Genomic DNA, 20,923 nt, shown 5'->3' with positions numbered 1-20,923 from the left:
CAATCAGATCACAGGAACAACACGAGCTACAAAGTTGGCAAGATACTTTCTGAAGCTGTTTAGGAAATTACATTTTTTTCAGTCTTAACACAAGAAGAGAGAAAAACTTTATTTTTTTTTGCCTTGTTCCCCAAACAATAAGTGCAGACATTCATTTATACACTGGGAGCCGCTAATGTTGCCAACCCATCTACAGTATGTCGACCAACTCATCAAGTCCTGGTCCACTGCGTTATTATTCAAAAAGTGCCCACTTAAGTGGATGTTGACAGACGTGATCGACATGGACTTGTTGGGGGTTTGGGTGTGGGGAGTGACGGTGGAGGTGACACCAAAAAACAGTCAGTATCTGGTGTGACCACCATTTGCCTCAAATACCACATACGCCAATCCAGAGCATCCCAAACATGCGCAAAAATGGTTGGTCTTGCTTAAAAATGCACGCATTTAGTAGGGACTGGGATGTTTTCAGCTTCCAGAAATGGCGTAGAGATTGTTGCAGCATTGGACTCTGCATTATCATGCATTATCATACGATGGTCATGGATGAATGGCATAACAATGGGTGTCAGGATATTGTCATTGTCAAATAAAATAAAATAAAATAAAATAAAAGGGGTGTCACACGATCTAAAAAGGTTAAAACGTGACAACATTACTTGTTCAGAAAAAAAAGTTTCACGGGCACTAGCACTGGAATAAATAAATGAATTAATCACACCATCCATCCATCCATTTTCTATACCACTTCTTCCTCATTAGGGTCGCGGGGGCATGCTGGAGCCTATCCCAGCTGACTTCGGGTAACAGGCGGGGTACACCCTGGACTGGTCACCAGCCAATCGCAGGGGACATATAGACAAACAACCATTCACACTCACATTCATACCTATGGACAATTTAGAGTCGCCAATTAACCTCACCTGCATGTTTTGGGAATGTGTGAATCGAACCCAGGTCTTCCCGATCTCCAGGCTGTTACTGTGTTGGCCAAAGTGCTAACCACTAGACCGCCGTGCAGCCGAATTAATCACACAATAAATGAAAATGAAGTCAATAATTTTTGCCAGCCTCAATACATTGCCATGTGCATGCATGTCTGTTTTTCTCGTCTCTTGCCTCCAAACAGGCAGGAAGAGGATTCACTCTGTGCACTGTTTTCCGCAACTTGGCTCAATTTTTCCACAGAACAACGAAGTGAACCCTTTTCTCGGTGCTTGGAGGCAGGGCAGCATACATACGACTTTGGGCACATTTATCATATCATATCATATCATATCATATCATATCATATCATATCATATCATATCATATCATGTCATGTCATGTCATGTCATGTCATGTCATGTCATATCATATCAAATCATATCATATCATGTCATGTCATGTCATGTCATGTCATGTCATGTCATGTCATATCATATCATATCATATCATGTCATGTCATGTCATGTCATGTCATGTCATGTCATGTCATGTCATGTCATATCATATCATGTCATGTCATGTCATGTCATGTCATGTCATGTCATGTCATGTCATATCATATCATATCATATCATATCATATCATATCATATCATATCATATCATATCATATCATATCATGTCATGTCATGTCATATCATATCATATCATATCATATCATATCATATCATATCATGTCATGTCATATCATATCATATCATATCATATCATATCATATCATATCACTCATTCAAACTCTGCAACATATGGAAGGGGTATGAAAGACCAGACATGAGATATAAAAATTACACATTTTTGAACAATATCTGTATCCTCGCAGTGGTTCGCAAACTTTTTACAGTCGCGTACCCCTCCAGACATTTGACCTGAAGCCCCTACTCCAGCACACTTAAAAAACATACACCTTTTTATCTTTATTAACTTGAAATATTGAACATAATTCATTGGTTAATTAATTTATAGTAATTCCAGGTCAAAAATGTGTATTTTGCATGGTTGATAAAGTTTGACATGAGCACGATAAATAGATAAGTAATCATCCTACATATATTTGAGAAATATTTAACATAATTCATTGGTTAAATCATTTAATAGTAATTCCAGTCTAAATTTAGTATTTTGCATGGTTACATTTTGATAGTTTCACATGAGCACTGATAAATAGATAAATAATCATCCGACATATCGTTTATTCCAGTCTGATATTGGCATCCTTCTGTTTGAATGGGTTGAATTTGAGCATCACTTTTTTTGTCCACTCACAATGGCTATGGTTTAAGTCTGAATATTAATTTTAATACCAAATTGAAGGATAAAGTTTAATAGTCACGATAAAGCAGCGTCTGAAGTCCAAAAATGCATACAACCAACGAGCAATTACCAACTTTGTGTTGTATCTCCTTTCTGCTCCGTTCTCCTTGCGCCGTGAGGCGTTCAGGCGCACTCGTAATTGCGAGTAGTAGGCGCTACTTGTTTTTTATTTTTATTCACGTACCCCTATTACAATTGGCGTACGCCACTTTGGGAGCCTAGGCTCTATCGTATTCACAGCAAATAACACACATGCCAAAAGGTTTTAGGTTTTCCCCCATTTAAGTGGATATAAAAAACTAATTAATCTTACTGTGCATAGATAGTATAGATGCAGAAAACACACTGGTGTAATTATTTAGATAGTTTTTCTAATGTGTTCCTAGGCTTACTTACTCAGAGCAATAAGCTACGGAAGGCATTTTATTTAACAATTAAACTGAAGTAGTTGAAGCCAGCTCAGTCAGCTCACGTACTTAAAAGAAAACAGTGTGACGCTGATAATGAATTCCTGGTAGACACTTCATTATAGTTGACTTTGCTTTTGGCACGCATTGGCTTACTGGGCTATAGCAGAGCCCTTGACTCACACTTGCTACTTGCAGAGATGCATCTTGCATCTTGGGACTATAATCAGAATTCCCTTTCTTGCTCAAGAACACTTGTAAGCACATTATAAGGAGGGCATAAAAATGCACTTCTACATCAACGCCACACTAGACAGACAAGCAAAACATGCACTTAATAATTAATGGCTGTGTCCCCTGTTCATGCATGCTGATGTATAAGAATTGGTAAAAAGAATAGTCCACTTTTGATGACATATGCTTGTTAGATGACAGGAATTTATATCCATATGAGTGATTGCCTGTTAGCTTATCTTGACATAAAGACTGAGAAAAGAGGGAAGTGATAATCTGGCTAAGAGCACCTCTTCAGCTCACTTGTAAATCCATTATGTGATCACATTATCACAGCGCTTTAAAATCTGAAGACTAAAAGCGACAATTTGCCATTTGCTCGGGTGTCATTTGCCAGACTACGCCATGACAACCAGTTGCTAAGCAACCAGCAAAGACCTAAGCAAGTTACTGGTCCCAGGCAAAGTTGTGCTTCAGTGTTTGCATGTCTTAGGGAGATCCAGGAGTGTTGGTAAGGGAACTTTTGTAAACAGATCTGTTTTGTGCAGTCTTTATATTAACCACACATGCAAAAACAGACAAATACTCAAAAATGTCATCTTTTGATTTAAAAACATAGGTATTTTTATATGAAACAAATTGATGGGGAACCGAACACTTTGTTAGCTATGTAGCAGGTAGACTACAGTCTGCGTTTCCAGTACATTCATTTATTTGTGGTGGCCTGCCGCAATTAAATTTGGGCCTCCACAGAAAGATTTTGCGGTCTTTTATTTTTATTTTATAGTTTTGGAGCCAGCAAGCCACAAGCACCAGACTTGATCGCCGGAACAACAGGCTTTTATTGCAGGTTTGAATTATCGCACAACAGGCACAGTAATCCCTAACACGAGCCACTATTGCGGCCGTAACTCACGCCAAGCTAAAACTCAGCTCTGAACCCCTGACGTCACTTCCTGTCCTTGAGCAGCAGAGCACATTTACAGCAGCACACAGCAGAGTCTTACAGTATGTATGTCTTAAATGGCTTATTCTGTTATTATGTGTATATTGGGTAATGTAATGAAGGTAAAGGTGGCTATTGGTGTGTTATTTCATGTCTAGAGGGCTCTAATATTGTTGTTAAAAAATATATTTAGAAGGTTGTAAACAGTTTTTCTCTGCTCCAAATATGAAAATATTCCCTCTATAAATAAGGACTCCAACTTTGTGGAAATTCACTTATCACAGTCTGCCGCAGTGGCCGAGTGGCCACACGGTCAAGAGATCGGGATGACCAGGGTTCGAATCTTCGCTCGGGCATCTCTGTGTGGAGTTTGCATGTTCTCCGGTTTGAGATTGGCTGGCGACCAGTCCAGGGTGTACCCCGCCACTCGCCTGAAGTCAGCTGGGATAGGCTCCAGCATACCCGTGACCCTAGGAGGATAAGCGGCATGGATGGACCATGCGGGACCTTTGCGGGCCTCTCTCAAATCAGTAGAATTTTCCTGCACTTTTAAATCAGATATTTTTTCATCACTCAAGTGTGCCTTGCTCTGCTGTATCCACTTGAAGAATTTGAAGTAATTGCATTGATTGAGGTCTTTTAATTTATTGTTACAGTATTGTATCAGTGCGTTACAGTATTGTATTAGTGTGTAAATCTTGTGCCAAATGACATCCATTAAAAAGCAACATCGGATGCATCTTCAGTGAAAATGCTGTAGCTGTCTGGTGTGTTTGCTTATTAACAGCAATAACAAAGAGATGTAAACTACTACTTTCCACTGACACATTCGCTCCATAAGCACGTCAGGATATTAAAGGCTGTATGGCTGTCAGATGTCAGTGATTAATTCCATACACTTGTCAAATAATCTTTGTGTCGGTTATTAATGTGTGAACAAGCACAATTATAAGCCAAGTGAAATTGGGGCAGGTCAAGCAAGCAGGTATCAAAATACAATAAATGACCCTCATGCATACTGTACATACACCACCGGACGCAAATAATTATTGCGGCAATCAATGCTGATTGTAAAGATTTATTGTCAACGGGAGAAACTGTACAATGCTAGCGGTATGATTCAAAGAGGCAAAAACAACTTTCCACTGAACAATTGACAAGTGACAAAACAAAGGGAATAATTCAAGTAGTTTTCTAGCGCCATCAGGTGGTAGGTTACAAAACAATAACTAATAGAAGTGCTTTAATACTTCTTGTAGTACATACAGCATCTCAATGTTTTATGTTAAGAATGCGTGTGCTATTTTTAGTTCACCTACAAGAACGATGTAAAATGACAGCGAAAAGAAGAAGTCTATTTCCATCCATCCATTTTTTATGCAGCTTGTCCTCACTAGGGTCAAGAGGGTGAATAAGAGTATTTCACATCCATAATTGGATTAAAAAGAAGTGTAGAGGCAAATGTTGGGAATATGACAAAAGATGCAAGAATGAATGTTGTCTTAAACAAAGCTGAACTGTAGGATGGAATAAAGGCCTTAAATCCTGCTCTATCTTGTTTATTCATCTTGAGAATGCATGGAGCACAATGAGGAAGAGTGGGTGGGTCAAGGTAAATGAAGATGGATGTGAAAGGGCCCTAACTGCCATCAACAAAAGATAAAGAGATTTAAAAAGGCATACAATGACATAAAAGACTTATGAGAAGGCTGGGAAAGACAGACAAGTGCATGACTGGCCGAAAAACAAAGTAGAAAGGAAAGGTAGATGGGATTAGAATGGAGATAAACAGCAAAGAGAGTGAAGCGATGGAAAGATTAAGGGAGGAAATCAGTAAGGATGAATGAAAGCAAGGCTCAGAAGAAGAATCAAGGAAGATAAATGGACGTTCAATAGCTGAAAGGTAGGAATGAAGGGTTTATTTGTGCAGCAGCAGGGAAGTACATTGCTCCATCTCTCACCAATACATACTGTGTATTTACAATAAATGTGAAAAATGAATAATGTCACACCTTGACATCAAAGTTTAGTGCACTTCATGGGCATTTTATATTTATTTATTGTGGCGAACTTGAGGCACACGAGAGGTGGTGTGAGGAATTTCAGCTTTTGCCTACACTGAACCCAAAGTGAGCTTGTCGCACAGTGCAATTAATGCGAGGTGGGGGATGGGGGCGGAGGGGGGTGACCGGTCACGTGACAGAACACTTACTACAATCATGGTGCAAACACAAAAATGACAGCACAACATGTAACGGGTAAGTAAACACAGCTGCGATGGGGAATAATAAACAACAATGTTAACTCTAAACATGCAACTTTTCATTAAACAAGTGCCGCAAGGCATGCTGGGAAGCTAGAAGCACTCTCAGATATGATGTGTAAGAGGAAGTAAATCTTTGTTCTGAAGAACCATCCATGTTTTTGTTATTGATAAAGAATGAGAAGATTGGATCAGAGTTTTTTTGGAAAACTAGATGAGACCCAGACTGTACCTCTAGTGGCCCCCAGGTAAGTTGAGTTTGAATGGCTGAAGAAAAACAAGTTATTAGGTTTAAGGGGCAATCACTTTTTCACACAGGGCCATGTAGATTTGAATTTTTCTTCTCCCTTAATAATAAAAAGCTTCCTTTAAAAAAGGCAGTTTGTGTTCACCTATGTTGTCATTGACTAATATTTAAATTTGTTTGATGATCTGAAACATCTAAGTGTGACAAACATGCAAAAAAAACAAATCAGGGAGGGTGCAAACACATTTTCACAATCTATATTACAAAATATAATTATGAACTTATGATATTTGTTTTCATGTGAACTAATGGTCTTACTAACTTATCAAAGTGGTTACACTGATAAAGACGGGAACTTTTGCAGGTAAAATCTGTTTACAATAACTGATTGCATTCAATAAAAAAGCCATCATGTCTTTTAGGGAATACAAATTTTATACTGTATTCTAGATACTACTTTAATGGGCATCACGGTTTTGAGGACATCAAAAGGCTCAAAAGGCAGCAGCTCCACTGTAAGGGCTGACAGGTGAGCAGGTGAATTCTTTGCATTCTGTCAATCATTGTGGTGTGTGTCAGATTACGCATCTCTTTTTTTCCTCTCCTGCCTCAGGCTGACTTGGTGCTCTACGCCTCACGGCAGCAATCGGCATCCTTTGCACATTTGCAGAAAAAGCACCCTCTTAAAGGGATAGTTCGGATTTTTGGACATGAAGTTGCATGACATCCCCATCAGCAGTGTGGCACATCAAAAGTGACTACCCCCCCCCCACGTCCCCCCCACACTGAGCTGAGTTCTGGTCAGATTTCGGTGATGAGGAAAGTAGTTCCGGTTATTTGGTGGGGACACTTAAGTGAAGAGTTGATATGCCTTTAAAAGAGTAATACATTTGCATCACAAAAATGCCTCCTCGAAAAAAATCAGACCTCTCAATCGCTCACCGTTATTTTCTCTCCGTCGGCATCACTGCATGCTACCGCTTATCCATTGTTGTGTACGTGTTCGACAGTGTTTACATGCGCGGATGAAGACCGCTGCAGTGCGAGAGACTGAAAGTGACATCTACGCTACAGTGATATTGTCAAATAAAAAAATATCTATTAAAAAAATGTGCGGACTTGTAATTATCTGGGCTGTAACAAGAATGTGTCTGAATCTGTATTCCATCGTTCCCTGTACGGACTTTAGACAACTTTGGCTTCTTTCCATATACTGGATGTGTATAAATTAGCTAAGATGAAACATAGTGCACACTTCAGCAAGAAGGATTATGTTCCTACATGCCCAAGACAGAGGAAAGAAACATGTTTTGAAGCGATCTGCTGTTCCAAGAACTAGCTATAGTCATTTGGAAAGCAGTCAAAATAAGATCACATTTACAGCTGTCCCTCCTCTCTCTCGCTGCCCGTCCGTACTCCATCCGACGAAGTTTGGCATCCGTGTGTTCCTGTTCATAGATAAAATAACTTGAAAAAAGCAACAATATTCAGCCAGGGCTCTCCAGTTAACGTTTGCAGACATGCACTACATTATACAGTGTTATGATTATATGTCCTCAAAATCAGACTACCACAATTTTTCACATCTTATATTCATTTTATTTTTGAAAAAAAAAAAACCCTCAACCCTGATTTCAGTGGATTCTTTCAAGTAAAGGCTGCCATTTAGATCATAGGAACATAATTTTGGTAACAAAACCATGTGAGTGCCCTGCATCAGAAGAGGCTAACAGACAAATGCAGTGCATAAATGAAAGAGCACTTCCTTCATGCAGATTATTTACATGCCATTGCTTAAAACGGCAGTTTAATACTATGCAGTACCTTATGATTTGTTTGAATATATTCATTATTATTTTATCTATTCATGAGTAGCTCTCCCAAAGCCAACACAAAGTTGGCATTTCATCAACCTCATAAATCAAATTAGCAAGTTAGTAATAAACAAAGCCAACTAAAGACGAAGGATCTTGTTTTAGTGGCAAGCACAGTGTTCCTGGAGGATTGTGTGACTAATGTTGTTGCACTCTCGCCAAAATATCCACAGAGCAAAACCTTCCAAAAGGTGAAAGGGGAAAAAGAAAAGCAGAAACAACATATGTGGTGCAGTTCTTTGTTTGTTTGATACATTTCTTTGGTGAGCCTCAGTGCTGTGTCTGGTTAGTTTCACCCAACTGGTCAGGCTTTCACCAATTTATCTATTTACTTTTTTGCACGCCACCTCATCTTGAGCTTCTTGCATCTAAAGTGTGCTAGATCCATAACTCAGGCTAAGATACAACCACTTCTCTCTCAAAGTGAAGCTCACACAGATGAACGGTGATGCTGGGGATGGGGTAGGTCTTAACCGTGTAAGGTACATAAAAAAGGATACAATAAGTTAACATGGCTAAAAACAGTTTAAAATGCATAAATATGCTTAAAGTAGTTAAAAGTGGTAATAATTCATAAAGATGTTGGATATGTAAAATTCAGTTGTTAAAAACAGACACCCCACTATTTTAAAAATATGTTTGTCTCTAAAATAATTCAAATCCCCATTGTTGGTGTTCAGGTGTAATACCGCAAGTCCACTAGGGGGTGCTGGTAGCGATAGTGGTATAGAGGAGGTATTAAAGCGACAGAGGAAGAATAAATCCTGCTGGTGAAGATACAACAACTCATTGTGGATTGTCTTCCTTATTCTATACCACAGGTTAGTAGAAAGTAGAAATAACTCACACAAACAGATGTAAAGAGTGGAGAATGTTGATAAAGTAAACAGCTACATGTAAAGTGGTACGTTATACAATGTATTGTTGAGCATTTAAGCACACGCTAAATGGCTAACGCTAACAGGCCTTGGTGCATGGTGAACAGCACTAAGCAGGCTAATTGAAATCTGTGAATTGACTGTGTTGATGATGTTATTGTGCTAAAGTTATGTTATATAAGTATACATTTTGTCCCTAAATTGTCACTTGATTGACATGTGAAGAAAATGCCTTAACATCAGAAATGCTGTTGTATAACTGTTTAATCAGTGTTCAAATGAAGGTTAAACTGATAATACTTGAAGTGTTATTTTTCTAAGAAGAATAAATCCTGCTGGTGAAGATACAACAACTCATTGTGGATTGTCTTCCTTATTCTATACCACAGGATTATAATTCCCACCCCTCTTCAGGCGGGAGGGGCAACATTTTGGGGGCTCGTCCGGGATGATTTCTGTGTCCTAGAGCGCAGTTAATCATCAATCCATTGAACCTGTCATCAGTACCTGGACAGACGCACCATCACCGTGATCCAAGATGTCAGCACTACGCGAGTTGCAGCGAGGCATTCAGAAGAAACTGCACCAGCTGATCAGCTCTTCAAACACCGACGTGCTCCACAAGTTGACGGCTTCCATCGAGGGAGAGGCGAGGGAGGACGCGCCAGGTGACGACGCAACCGAGGTAGAACTTTATGACTTCATTGTGGACTTTGTGAGAAGTGACCAGTTGGCAAGTCTAGAGGACCAAGGTATGTCACGGCTCCTGCTCTTCAACGACCTCCTTACGGAGCTTCAGCAGCCAACAGCCAGTGTGGAGGAGCAAGAGCTACAGGCGGAGGCTGTATTAGCAACAGGATCACCAGTTGTGCATGTTAGGGTGGATAAACAGCCATCCCTAAGTAGCCAGGCTTCTGATATTGTCAAGCTATCAGATGTAGCAGCTTTCTTACCAAGAAGGGAATTCAAAATTCACAGCGGACAAATATCTGATTCAGACTCTGATGTTAGTTATGGTGCCCTATGCAAACAGATCGATGAGGGGTTAGCCGAGAACTTTACTGAAAATGAGATCATCCGTGCTGTGTTAAGAATCATCAGACCAGGCACATTTAAAGATATGCTGTTGACAAAATATGACTTAACGGTAACTGAGCTGAAGCGGTTTCTCAGAACACATTTGAAAGACAAAAGTAATTCCGAGTTATTTCAGGAACTCAGTAATGCAAGGCAACTTGACCGTGAAAGCCCACAACAATTTATGTACCGGTTGATGGGACTTAAGCAGCGTGTACTGTTTTCCGCACAGCACAACAGCTCAGGTTTTCAGTATGACGGAAGGCTAGTCCAAGGTGCATTTCTTCACTCTCTGTACCAAGGAATAAGCGAAAAATATACATATGTCAGGAGAGACTTAAAAGCGCTCATGAGTGACAACGAGGTGACTGATGACTATATCCTAGAGGTGATCACTAAGTCAGTTCATGAAGAAGTTGAGAGACAGACACGAATAGGTCAGACAACAAATAAAACCAAAGTAGTCACTGTTAATGCCACACATCAAGGGGAAAGAGAACAAGTAGCCCAGCCTGTCGCTGAAGTCCAAGCCACTGTTCTCCAGACCCAAGCTGAAGTCCAAGCACAGCGTACAGCCATACATGAACTGACAGCCAATGTGTCTGCTTTGGCAAAGACTCTAGAAAAGGCATTCACACAAGCAACAAAAACTCCAGAACCAGTACCGACAATGTCAGTGAATGCCACGCCACCACTCAAATCAACAAAGCTGCGGAAATGTCAAGTATGCACAACACAAGGACTTGATATTTGCAACCACTGCTTTAGGTGTGGCAAGGAGGGACACCGAGCCGTTGGTTGCCTGCTCAGAAGGAATCCAGCGGGAAACGGGGAGGGGTCACCGGGGAGGGACCACCAGTGACCACATCCAAGCCAGTGTCCCATAGCAAAGCAGTAAGTCACAAAGAAATGATTACAGCTGCACACCAATCACCTGCAAAGCAAAGAAAAAGACAAGGTAACCGAGTAGCACAACTGATTGGGAAAAGATGTATGCTTACTTGCTACCTGAATGGCGTAGAAACTGACATGTTGTTGGACAGTGGGGCCCAAGTAACCATACTAACCAAGTCATGGCTCCAAAGACATCTCCCTAACATTGAGATCCTGTCCCTGGAAGACCTTCTGCCAGATGATCCACTCAAAGTAACAGCAGCTAATGGGACAAATGTACCTTTTGAGGGGTGGGCTGAAATACTAGTTGAGATTAAGAGCCCCACACATGGTCAAGTTGCTATACAGGTACCTGTCCTCATTACTCAGGACTGCGTTAGTGGACTGCTGTTGGGATTTAATGTTATAGAAGAGATCATCTTAGAGAGTCTTGAAAAGCCAGGCAGTGTCAGTTTGAGTGATTTGCTTGCTGAAGCGTTAAAGCTACAGAAGCACACGGCTGAGACAATTGTATATGTCATACGTGACAATTCAATTGAAGAGAGCATTGTGAATGACACACTCAAAGTTGGAAAAAAAGGTCTTACTATTCACAGTGGCCAAGTTTGTGAGATTAGGTGTCATGTCAAGTCAAGACCACAAGGTGACACCGTTTTATTTGAACCTACCTTAAAACCAGACTTACCAGAGGGATTGCAGTTGTTTCCTGCTTTAGTTAATGCACCCAAAGGCTCATCCAGAGCAGTTAAAGTCCCAGTCTGTAATCAGAGTAAACATGATATTTTTCTACCAACTCGCACCATCTTAGGTCACATTGAAGAGACGACTGAGTGTAGACCTGTGAAGTTGGATCATTTTCAGCAGCCTAGAAAGTCCGATAGAGACACACTAATGTGTATGGCACAGGTCGACCAGACTAACAGGGAAGGAGTGTCAAAGGCCTCTGAAAAGTGGCATCCCCCTGTTAACCTAGACCATTTAGATGCTGAACAGCAGAAGGTAGTGCGTGAGATGCTCTTTGAGGAATCCGATGTATTTGCCAAAGAGGAAGGAGACATAGGTTGTATACCAAACTTGCAGTTAAAAATCAGTGTAGTTGACAACAACCCAGTCCAGAAGTGCTACAACTCGATCCCTAAACCTCTCTACAAAGAAGTCAAAGACTATGTGCAAAATCTTTTGGACCGAGGGTGGATCCGCAAATCAGTCTCATCCTATTCCTCCCCAGTGGTATGCGTGAGGAAGAAAGACCAAAGTTTACGCCTGTGTGTCGACTTCCGAGGACTCAACAAAAAGACTGTTGCAGATCGCCACCCACTACCAAGAATACAGGACTTGCTTGACAGTTTGGGTGGCAACTCATGGTTCTCCATTCTAGATCAAGGAAGCGCATACCACCAAGGATTTGTAAGTGAAGAATCCAGGCACTTCACAGCCTTCAGCACACCGTGGGGGCTGTATGAATGGATAAGAATACCGTTTGGACTCACAAATGCACCGGCAGCATTTCAGAGGTGTATTGAGGGTGTGCTTGAGGGTATTCGCGATGAGTGCTGCGCTCCTTATCTTGACGATGTGCTATGCTATTCCAAGACATTTGAGGACCATGTAAACCACCTAAGACTTGTTCTAAGCCGCATCCGAGACCATGGAATCAAGCTGAGACCCACCAAGTGTGAACTCTTCAAACGTGAGGTTCGTTATCTTGGACGCCTGGTGTCTGGAGAAGGAGTAAAAATGGACCCACAGGACTTGGACGCTGTCTTGGCACTCGGGGACAAAAAGCCTCAGACTGTTGGAGATGTGAAGTCACTGTTAGGCTTCCTGGGCTACTATCGCTCCTTCATCCAAGACTTTTCCCGTGTGGCCAAACCGTTATTTGAACTGTTACAAAAACCAGAAACAGACCGTATTACTAGTCGAAACAAGACAGTCAAAGGTGGACAAAAGAAGGCAGATAAAGGACAGTTACCATCAACAACACCTATCACATGGACTGATGAGCACAAGAGGGTGGTGACTACGCTCATAGACATTCTGACAAATCCCCCTGTACTGGCTTACCCAAACTTTGACTTACCATTCATTCTCCACACTGATGCATCCAATGAAGGGTTAGGTGCAGTGTTATATCAACGACAGAACAACAAGCTACGTGTTATTGGGTATGGGTCTAGAACATTAACACCAGCCGAGCGAAATTACCATCTTCACTCTGGCAAACTCGAGTTCTTGGCGTTAAAGTGGGCCATATGTGATAAATTTAGAGATTACTTATACTATGCACCCACATTTACCGTATACACAGACAACAACCCACTGACGTACATTCTCAGCACTGCCAGGCTGAACGCAGTTGGTCATAGATGGGTGGGAGAATTGGCCGATTTTCATTTTGACATTAAGTACAGACCAGGTAGACTCAATACGGACGCAGACACGTTATCACGTTACCCCTTAAGATTACAGGACTGTATGAGGGACCACACAGACAGCATCCCAGCTGAAGTTGTATCTGCTGTTTGGCAAGGCAGCAAAGCTGTTCAAGAAGACAATGTACCCTGGGCTGCAGCACTACAATTGGATGAGACCCGTAAGGATGACGGACCACCGCAGAATGTGCACAGCGTCAAGCAAGCAGACATACAAACAGCGCAACAAGAAGACAAGGTCATTCAGGAAGTTGCTTCATTGAGAATGAGGAACTGGACCCCGAATGACAAAGACAAACGAAACATGACCAAAGAGACAAAAAGGCTATTGTACGAATGGACAAAGTTAGAGGTGGAAGATGGGATTCTATACAGGAGGACTGACAGACACAAACAGCTTGTCGTCCCAGAGAAGTTAAAACCTTTAATCCTGAAGACACTGCACAATGATCTGGCACACATTGGAGCAGAAAAAGTTACCCATCTCGCCAGAGAAAGGTTTTATTGGCCAAATATGCAGCGGGAGATTGAAGATTACGTTAATAAGAAATGCTCCTGTATCAAACAGAAACGTCCCAATCTGCCCCAAAGAGCTCCAATGGGCCACATTTCCACAAGCAGCCCTTTTGAACTTCTGTCCATAGACTATCTCCACTTAGAGCAAAGCCAAGGCTATGAGTACATACTTGTGCTTGTAGATCATTTTACAAGATTTGCTCAAGCTTACCCAACACGGAATAAATCTGGGAAAACCGCAGCTGACAAGATTTTCCACGACTTTATCCCTCGCTTTGGTTACCCTGATAAGATTCATCACGACCAGGGCAAGGAATTTGAGAACAGTTTATTCAGCAGACTCGAGCAGTTGGCTGGTATTGGGCACTCCCGGACAACGCCGTACCATCCGCAGTGTAATCCGGTAGAGAGACTCAATCGCACACTACTGCAGATGCTGCGCACCTTAGAGGAAGAAAAAAAGAGGCAATGGAAAGATCATCTTAATCACGTAGTGCACGCCTATAACTGCACAAGACACGATTCCACTGGGTTTTCGCCATTCTTCCTCTTATATGGTCGCCCTCCTCGATTACCTGTTGACTTACTGTTTCCCCCAAAGAGCTCTGACTCTGGGACGACTGACCGGCAGACATATGCACAAAAATGGGCTGACAGAATGCGAGCTGCGTATGACATTGCTGAAAGGAACAGTGAGAAAACATCTGCTAAGAGCAAAAGACAATACGACAAAGCTGTCAGGGGTGTAATTCTCCAACCAGGTGACAGGGTGTTGGTGAGGAACATGTCAGAGAGAGGTGGACCTGGCAAGCTGCGAGCATACTGGGAGCAGGTAGTACATCGTGTTGTGGACAGAGTTAATGATGGACCAGTCTACAAGGTGCAACCTGAAAGAGGCTCCAAGACACTTCGGGTGCTCCATAGAAACTTACTACTGCCGGTTAACGAACTGCCCCTTGAAGAGAACATCCCCGCTCAAAGTCGTCAGAAAAAGCCAAATAAACAACAAACAAAGTCGAAAGAACAAGAGCAGAGTGAAGAGAGCTCTGACTCGGCGGAGGAAGACTACACATACACGCGGGTCCCGTGCTACCAGTTAGTGCGAAATCAACATACTCATCAACAGAAGCCAGACCACAGTAATGCGGCTGATAAGAGACTACGAGTTGCTGCCAGAGAGTTTCATCCACCCGTACCACAAGTCCCGCAGGATTCCGGTCACGGGGAGGATGTGCATCAGATAGAGGACTGCAGTTGTGACAATGGAGAACCCGTAGATGGACATCAGTCAGAAGAGGAACAGTTGCAGGAGAGACCCCTTGAGGTACAGGTGTCACAGGAGGTAGAGCAGCCAGGGAGTCTCCTCAGGAGGTCCCAGAGGACCATCAAGCCCAGAGAAATGCTCACTTATGAAGCACTAGGACAGCCTTCGTACCACCAGTGGACTGCAGGAGTGAACTCTGTGCTGCCAGGATACCCAATTACAAGTACTGTTCTCTTGCCTTATATCCCTAACCTGTGTTATGGTTACACTCAGGTATATTGATAAATGTCAGGAGACATTTCTAAAAGCAGGGGAGAGTGTAAGGTACATAAAAAAGGATACAATAAGTTAACATGGCTAAAAACAGTTTAAAATGCATAAATATGCTTAAAGTAGTTAAAAGTGGTAATAATTCATAAAGATGTTGGATATGTAAAATTCAGTTGTTAAAAACAGACACCCCACTATTTTAAAAATATGTTTGTCTCTAAAATAATTCAAATCCCCATTGTTGGTGTTCAGGTGTAATACCGCAAGTCCACTAGGGGGTGCTGGTAGCGATAGTGGTATAGAGGAGGTATTAAAGCGACAGAGGAAGAATAAATCCTGCTGGTGAAGATACAACAACTCATTGTGGATTGTCTTCCTTATTCTATACCACAGGTTAGTAGAAAGTAGAAATAACTCACACAAACAGATGTAAAGAGTGGAGAATGTTGATAAAGTAAACAGCTACATGTAAAGTGGTACGTTATACAATGTATTGTTGAGCATTTAAGCACACGCTAAATGGCTAACGCTAACAGGCCTTGGTGCATGGTGAACAGCACTAAGCAGGCTAATTGAAATCTGTGAATTGACTGTGTTGATGATGTTATTGTGCTAAAGTTATGTTATATAAGTATACATTTTGTCCCTAAATTGTCACTTGATTGACATGTGAAGAAAATGCCTTAACATCAGAAATGCTGTTGTATAACTGTTTAATCAGTGTTCAAATGAAGGTTAAACTGATAATACTTGAAGTGTTATTTTTCTAAGAAGAATAAATCCTGCTGGTGAAGATACAACAACTCATTGTGGATTGTCTTCCTTATTCTATACCACAGGATTATAATTCCCACCCCTCTTCAGGCGGGAGGGGCAACAACCGCAAGTATAAATTCCCTTGGCCTTGAACGCAAAGGCGGGTCATGCGGGTCATGTGGTGTTTTACAGCCACCTCCCTTGTCTCCCTCTGCAGTTACAAGACACATCCTAGCATCATTTCTTAAAGTTGCTTTGTTCAACAAATATAAAATTTCCCTTGAAGCAACTCTTTCAACCCTCCTGAAACAACAAAGATAGTGGATGTGATTTGTGCGTTGGAGGGAGATACCAGCATTAGTCACTGTAGTTTCAGCAGTACTGCCCTCTACTGTTGAAGAACTGTAGCTCTTATTTAACAATGCTACTCAATGGTGGAAAGCAAAGGAAACAATTTTTTGCTCGTGTTGGACTGGCCATTTGTATTTGTGCCTGGCACAAGCACGGAATGTGCATAAGATATGAAACAATGCCATATAAGGTCAGGTTTATGAAATTACATTTGAATCAATCATCATATCCCTGAAATCTATTATTAAAACTAAATTATGTGATCCTTTCGTGCCTGCAGACACATTGCAGGCGAGTCACAGAAAGCTATGTCTATTTTATTGAGTTTGCATTGTGCATGATTTAAACTAAATATTGGCCTCACATCCCCCACAGTCTGTTAGAAAATGTGATCTCAAGCAGCAGTTCTTTGTCATGTCAAACACACTCTACGGGCGCTTACTTTGTCCGTACGGCCAATGTGTGTCTTTTGTACGTTTTGCTGGTGTCAGGTTTAGGCAAAATGGCAGCTTTTTTGTACATCAAACTTGCAGCCAAGATCTTCCTCCTTTGTGCTATTGGCGATACCGAACCAATACACATACTTTTGTGCAAATTCACCTACACTGGTACATTTTAAAAAGCAGTGTATTTTCAAATCATATAATAAAGAATACAAGACATCAGGGTAATTTATTTATTTGAAACCCTGAAGAATAATGAGGTAATATTTACCTCATATATTTACAACATAGCCAAGCCAATAAACAACAACAGAAAAAAAACAAAAATCTAAATCATATAAGATATATGAAAATGGTACTTTAAACAATAATAAAAAAAAAGTCATATAATAAAACCATTGAAATAAATGAAATATTAAGAACTACTAAAAGAAAACTTTATTCATAGTTCACGCAAGGCTGCGTTTGTGATAGGTCATCGATAAGACAGACAACCGTTGCCTCAAATGACTGAAGTCTCAAAGTATTTTGGTTTGAGAATCGACTTTAGAGCATGAAGAACTGGTATCGGAAGTATCAGTGTTTCAGTATGAAGCCACACATATTGCTATTGTTATATACTGTATTGACGTTGTGAATTGAGCCCATGGTGGTAGTAGAGTTACGGTAAAGGCAGGCAGTGGGCAGGGGTGCTGCCAGGAATTCTGGGCCCTATGACAAAAAAAATCACATTGGGACTGTCTGGGGCCCTTGCAATTGTCCTAACTTTCCCCCTCTATACAGCACTCCCGGCCGTATGTTAATGACAAGGAACAGCCCCATCTTAACTGTCAGCTTTCATTGTATACTTCAAGAAAAAAAGTGCAAAAGAAATGACCTTTGATTTTACGCTGTACCTCTGGACCCAGATTGTGTGTGTTGATTATGTCTGATGGCAGACTTAACTCTGCTTTTCAGCAGCTGTTGGTGACACATCTGCACTCCCCGAGATGACCCTCCAGTTATGACAATGAAGTATTAATAGCTTGAAATTGCACCCAAATGGCTATCATGCAGGCACACGAGAAAACCTGTTTGTTTTTTCTTTCCATTGAAATTGTTAACAGAGTTTGGCAAATGTTCTTGGATGAAGTTCAGACGTATTCTCGACACTTGCAACATGTTGAACTGTGGAAAGAGTGCAAGTGCAAGTAACTCGACACATCTTTTGTTGAAGCTGTTTTTGAAGCCCGATCTGACATGTATACCTGGCACGCACTGTGTGCTGCAAAAACACTCCACTAACTGGAAGAACACAATTAAACAGGAATTCACGTTAATAATTGTGATTCCCTGTATGAAAAACATCCTTGACAACTTTGCATGTCCTTTCATTAAGTATGATTTCCTTTAAAAAATTACTATGCATTTACAGGTACTATAATTGTACAGAATGTTCATTGACCAGAAAGTGACTAGGCTTCACCAGAAGAATAGCAAACCTTTTGCAAGTCCTGATGCTGGGGGTCCAGCCCGTGTGAGTCTGCTCTGCAGGGGAACCTGCTGGAGCTGACTCCCTGTCGTGGTTGAAGATCCCCTCTTTCAAACCGATGTCATTTAGCCAATTACTGTCCACAACTAGCAAAAGAAGCTTGGCAGTTTCAATGTTTGCACATTCAACCAACCATCAAACATGCCATGAGCACAATGAGACCCCCGATGAATGTTTGGCCCACCTCCCGGGCCAGAAAAGTGTCGTTTCAGCAACTTGAAAAAATGCGATTTCGCGACAGCCGAGGCACACAAACGGGCGAAAATCGACCCGGCGGAAAAGTGGCTTTTTTTGCCGTCTTTCGCAACAACAAAATTTCAGACAGTGGCTGAAATAACGGCCGAAAATCCACCCGTCTGAAAAGTGGTGGCCGTGCCGGGACCCCCGTGAATGTGTGGTGGGTTTGGCCCAACTGCTGGACCAGAAAAATGAACGGCCAAAAATCCACCCATGAAGATTAAGAAACATATACGTTTTAGAGTGGGCGTCATAAACTGCAATGTGAACGTAGCCCAAGAGATGGATAGCCTAAGACATCATTGGAAGAAGCTTGCAGACATTTTGGAAGAGGCTCTGAAAGAACAGGATGCATGGCCACTCCAGAATTGTCTCTTTTTGATTCAGTCAATCACACTGTAAAATTAATTTCATTTACTGAGAACTTGAAATTGACATAATCTTGGTGAGTTTTTTTTTTAGAGAATGAAAGAGCATCATCATAGGCAAAAAAAACAGGTACAAATGATTTTTTATTTTTAATTTTTGTACCTTTCGGTAATACAAAACTATTTATTGAAGTCGCAGAACACAAACTTCCACAATTTTTCTCCAGGATAAATATAACATAGCACTGACATTTTTGGTCAGTGTATATAGTTTAAAAATAAATATATGAATAAACCTAAAAGAAAATCAAAGGAAAACTTAAACTAGATGAATTTTATTAGAAGAAATATCAAAGCGTTTGGGTGCAAGTGTGACCCTTTCAGGCTGCGGGCACACACCTGGCTGCAGAGAACCCTCTCTCTATTTAGAATGAAAGCCGTTTATTCACTGCAGATGGTATCACATACCGTAACCGTGATGGAAACTTTTGGAAATGTTCAGAAATAGTTTGGCAGCAGACGCTATTAGCATTATATCTTTGACGTAAATCAAATGCTCCGTCAGAGATTTAGCAGTAAATTGTGATTCTGAAATTAAAACTGAGATAAAACTTTGAAAAACGAATTGACAGACAGTGAAATGCATTTGGCTACTGCATGACATTATTTCATTCACATTGTTGGTAGAATGAGCTGCTTTAAAATCATTTGGTACACCATTAAGCAGGAAAAGTTGCCATCACTACTGCGGACTGCTGTCAGGTTTAACACCCTTCCTGAAATCTCTGGCATTTTTGCATTCAAGCAGAATAAATCTTTTAAGTGCAGACATACTGTACTCCAGCTTTGCGTGGTGGTTATACATGTAGTTCATTTATACCCTGTACTTGTGTGCTTGAGTGGACTGTCACCATGAAAAGAATCGTTTTTTTTGTTGTTTTAGAGCTATTACAGTTTTCGTATTTTCCAGACTATACAGGGATGTCAAACCTTTTCATGATTTTGCTGGTCCTGCGACTTATAATCAAATGTGACTTACTGTATACATCACAACACATATATTATTTAACATGCTTTTAAATGTTCATTCATGCTTACTGTCATGAATTAGAATCAACAGCTGCAAAAGGGCGCTCTGGGCTAGCGACAACAAGGATGAAGAATTCAATGAATTCAGTGATGTGGAAAGAGATTGGGGAGTTTGGTGAACTTGCTTACTGGTAAACTGCTTGTTGGATTCGCTGGCTTGTTATGCTACTTTAGCCTATTCAGCCTCCAGGTACTGTATGTTCTTTATGCTATTGTGTCGCTGAATACCGGACACCAATTCAGCCTGTTGTTTGTGTGCTATCGTATACAGTCATCCCTCGCCATTTGTGGTTTGAATTTTGCGTCTTCACTATCACGGTTTTTCCAAATAAATAAATTGATAAATTATTGCTGTTTGGTGGTTGATTCCAACCTATTATTTAAAAAAAAATAGTCAAAAAAATATGCATATTTAATCTAAGCTTAAGTATTTTTGGCGAAATTGCCTAAATTTGATTGCCTAAATTAAGCATTATCATGCTTAAAAATGGCTAGATGAATGAAAATGCAACTTTAAGGCATTCAGAATATGTGATATTTAGTGTAATA

This window comes from Dunckerocampus dactyliophorus, chromosome 4 (genome assembly GCF_027744805.1).
Source record: "Dunckerocampus dactyliophorus isolate RoL2022-P2 chromosome 4, RoL_Ddac_1.1, whole genome shotgun sequence".
NCBI lineage: Eukaryota > Metazoa > Chordata > Actinopteri > Syngnathiformes > Syngnathidae > Dunckerocampus > Dunckerocampus dactyliophorus.
Note: the sequence above shows the minus strand (reverse complement) of the source record.